General features: G+C 39.8%; 1 pseudogene; it reads right to left on the bottom strand.

Annotated features, from left to right (window-relative positions):
• Window positions 1–1,003: 1,003 nt before the first annotated feature.
• On the bottom strand, window positions 1,004–1,606 carry LOC102868989 (annotated as a pseudogene).
• Window positions 1,607–3,903: the final 2,297 nt, after the last annotated feature.

The raw sequence follows: 3,903 nt of genomic DNA, 5'->3' as shown, positions 1-3,903 counted from the left end.
TATGGTACTGGGTTAGTTCACACAGCATAATGCCCTCCAGTCCCTCCCAAGATATAGCTCTTGTACACTTCTCGATGTTTTCCTTTGTTTTAGTGATATTGTGCTGATGATCCCCTACTTGTGTAGTGTCTTTCCCTTCACCAACTATAAGTATGTCTTATCTAGTTAGTTATTTTACTAACTACATTCATATATCAATGAGAACCCTATTATTGTTGTTGTTGTTAGGTGCACCAAGTAGACTTTGACTCAAAGATCTGAACCTTGCCATATCCAGCACCATCCTCATGATTTCTGCCTTACTTAAGCCCCTTGTGGTAGTCACATAGTCTATCTTATTGAGGATCTTCCTGTCTATCTCTGACCCTCTACCTTTCCTAGTATGATGTGTTTCTTCAAGGACATCCTGAGAATATGTCCAAAGTAAGACAGGAAGTTTCATTATCTTTGTGTCTAAAGAGCACTCTAGTTTCACTTCATTCAGGACAGACTTGTTTGTTCTGCTGGCAGTCCATGGTATATTTGATACTCTTCAGCAACACCACAATTCAAATGCATCAATCATCTTCAGTCTCTTTTATTGTCCGAATTTCAAGTACATAGGATGTAACTGAAAATATCTTTAAACTGACTTTAGAACTTTAGAGAGGTTTAGACTGAAGATTTCCCCATTGTAGTATGTCTTGATTTACTGATTGCTGCTACTATGAGTGTTGATTGTGTATCCAAGTGAAATTGGCCTATTGGTACAGTGGTCAGGGCTTTTGTTTTCTTGATGTTGAGAGGGAATCCATATTGAATACTATTCTGACCTTCTTCCCTAAATGCTTCAGTTTTGTTTTGGGGTTTTGTTTGTTTGTTTTTTACTTTCAGCAACCAAAATTGTTACATCTGCATAATACAGGTTGTTGATGAGTCTTCCTCTAATCTTAATGCCACATTATTATTATTATTTTTTAGTTTTTAAACATCATTTTATTTTTGTATATATACTTCTAAGATTCTAAATCTTGGAAGTTTTTAGGTCAGGTTCAGGTAAATGAAGGGCTTTTATGAGTAACTTATATTGCCTAGGCCCAAGATAAGCTGCAAACACAGTCTGAAGCGAAATGGGGAAAAGGATCTTTCTAAAGACAGGTTTAGAAATCCTGATCCAGAAAGTTAAGATGTTTCCTTTCTCTGGTAGCAAGGCTGACATATACCTGGCTGCTAGGCCACCATTCACAGGTATAGCCAAAACAACAGGGTAAAGACACCCGAAAAGAAGACCAACCAGTGCACCTCGTGTTACAGTACAAGTTTCACAGCTCAGATAATCTGTACTCAAAGGTAAGCTTACAAAACCTTTGTAAGCTAAATGTGCTGTAATAAATGGAATAACTGCCATTGGTAAGGCAGCTGCTATCCGAGCCTGTGTCACATTTAAGATGCGTGGAAAAAGACTGTTCGATATTAGGCCACAAAGAGCAGCATTAAGTCCAACATGTGTTGATCCATGTTCAAGTAGATTCTTTTCAACTTCTGGAAGTTGGTTAAGTTTTCTCGTTATAAATTCAATAGGTATTATGTTTTCCTTGATTTTATCATCTGGTTCATGATTTTTCATCTTGGAGCCTTATTCCCGGGGAGCTCTGGTGGCCTAGTGGCAAGAAGCTGCGCTGTAATCCCGAAGGTAAGTAATTCTAATCCACCAGATGCTCAGCTGGAGAAGGAGCAGCAATCTCTTGTACCAGTCAGATCCTTATATTCTCCTTCTTTCAACAGCCTCCACTGGTTTTCCTCAACTACACAAGGGTACGAGATAACCTCTGCTTGTCTGGTGGGGACGCAGCCATCTTTGGCTGACAGCCACATTATTCTTCATAGAACCTAGCTTCTGTAATGATTTAATCAAAATACAGGTTGAGTAGGTATGAGGGAGATGATACAGCCATGACTCACAGAATTCCTCTAGGAGCTGCTAAAGCAAATATGTTCATTCTGGAGAGACTCTCATCAGCTTCCCTAGAATTTGGAGCATCATGGACTGCTCACCTGATAGATAAGAATTATAATGGGAACACTACTTCCTTATCTAGTAATTTATAATTTTATTTAACTTTTGAATTTTATTAAAAGTTTTACTAACTTTCGGTGTTTGTCAAAAGACTAGGTGCCTGTACTTCTCAGACATTTCTAGTAGTAACTACTTTTTTAATTTGTGTTTTCAGAAAATATTCTTGGAACTCCTACCTGAATAATCATAAGCTCTTATTGATTGAAAATTCTACAACTCTTATAATCTGTCCTAGTCCTGAGTTTTAGGGAAGACACTTCAATCTGTGACGAGAAAGCATTGAAATAATTTGTCATCATAAGAAAATTTGTAAAAATAGAAGGATAACTAGTAAGATGTGTGTAAAAGTCCAAAGGAGGAAGAGGAGGTCACAGGGAACTGAGGGTAGAGAAGGAGGAAATCATGGGGTTGCAGAGTTTACTGGGCAGGGAGAGAGGGTGAAGGAATTAGGAAATATCCAGTAGGAACCTGAAAAGATGAGGTATGATAGTGGGCATAGGCCAGTGGTGATTAATTTTATAAAACATAATGTATGGGAATGATCATATGAAACAGTGTGAATGAAGGAATGTGTGAAACACAACTAACATGAATGAAACATAATGCATATGCATTTCAGACTCAAACCAAGATTTTTATACACACACACACACACACACACACACACTCACCACACACACATAGATAGATAGATAGATAGATAGATAGATAGATAGATAGAAAGATAGATAGATATAGATACAGACACACCCATATATATAGATATATATACGTTGTTGTTGTTGTTATTATGTACCGTCAAGTTGCCTGTGACTTACAGCGACCCTATGTACAACAGCTCTAAACTCTGCTCTTTCCTGTGCCAATCTCATTGTCTCCGACACACTCATCCTGATTGCCCCACTCAATCCACCTCCCAGAGGGCCTTCCCCTTCCGTGCTGTCCCTCCACCCTCCCAAGCATGATGTCCTTCTCCAAGGACCGGTCTCTCCTCACAACATGTCCAAAGTATGTCAGACAAAGCCTCAGAATCCTTGCCTCCAAGGAGCAGCCCGGTTTAACCCTCTCCAGGATGAATCTGTTTGTTTTCTTAGAAGTCCATGGTACCCTCAACACTCTTCTCCAACACCAAAGCTCAAAAGCATCAATTCTCCTTTTATCCTCTCTGGTTGTTGTTGACCTCTCAAGAATACTGAAGAGCAATGATGTCAGTCTAGAGACTGAAGTGTGGTTAATCCAGGCCATAGTCTTTGCCGTTACTTGCTGTGCTTCAGAGAGCTGGATGAATGACTAAGGAGGACAGAAGAAGAATTAATGCTTTTGAGTTGTGCTAGAGAAGAGTCTTGAACATACCATGGACTGCCAAGGAAATAAGTCTGTCTTGGAGAGGATAAAACCAAGTTTCTCCTTTGAGGCTAGGATTTTAAACCTCTATCTTACATACTTTGGGCATGTGGCCAGGAGGACATCACGCTCAGAAGGGTGGAGGGACAGCACAGAAGAGGAAGACACTGGATGAGATGGACTGATATAATTAAATGTGGCGAAGGGGGTTGGTGTATTGGAATTAATGAGACTGGCTCAGGACAGGGCAGGGTTCAGAGCTGCTATACATAGGGTCACTATGGTTGCAGGTGACTCAATAGCATATAACAACGGTAACAATATGTCCTGGATCACATTCACCTTAGTCTCCAGATTGACATCATTGCTCTTCAATACTCTGGAGAGGTCCCTGACAACAAATTTCCCAATGGAATTCGTCTTTTGATTTCCTGGCTGCTGGCACCAAAACATTAACAATCTGAATCCCTTCACCATGTATCATAATGCTGTTAATTGGCCCA

This window comes from Elephantulus edwardii, unplaced genomic scaffold (assembly GCF_000299155.1).
Source record: "Elephantulus edwardii isolate Elephantulus edwardi_28Jun2011 unplaced genomic scaffold, EleEdw1.0 scaffold00016, whole genome shotgun sequence".
NCBI lineage: Eukaryota > Metazoa > Chordata > Mammalia > Macroscelidea > Macroscelididae > Elephantulus > Elephantulus edwardii.
This window is presented reverse-complemented; position numbering and strand designations above follow the sequence as displayed.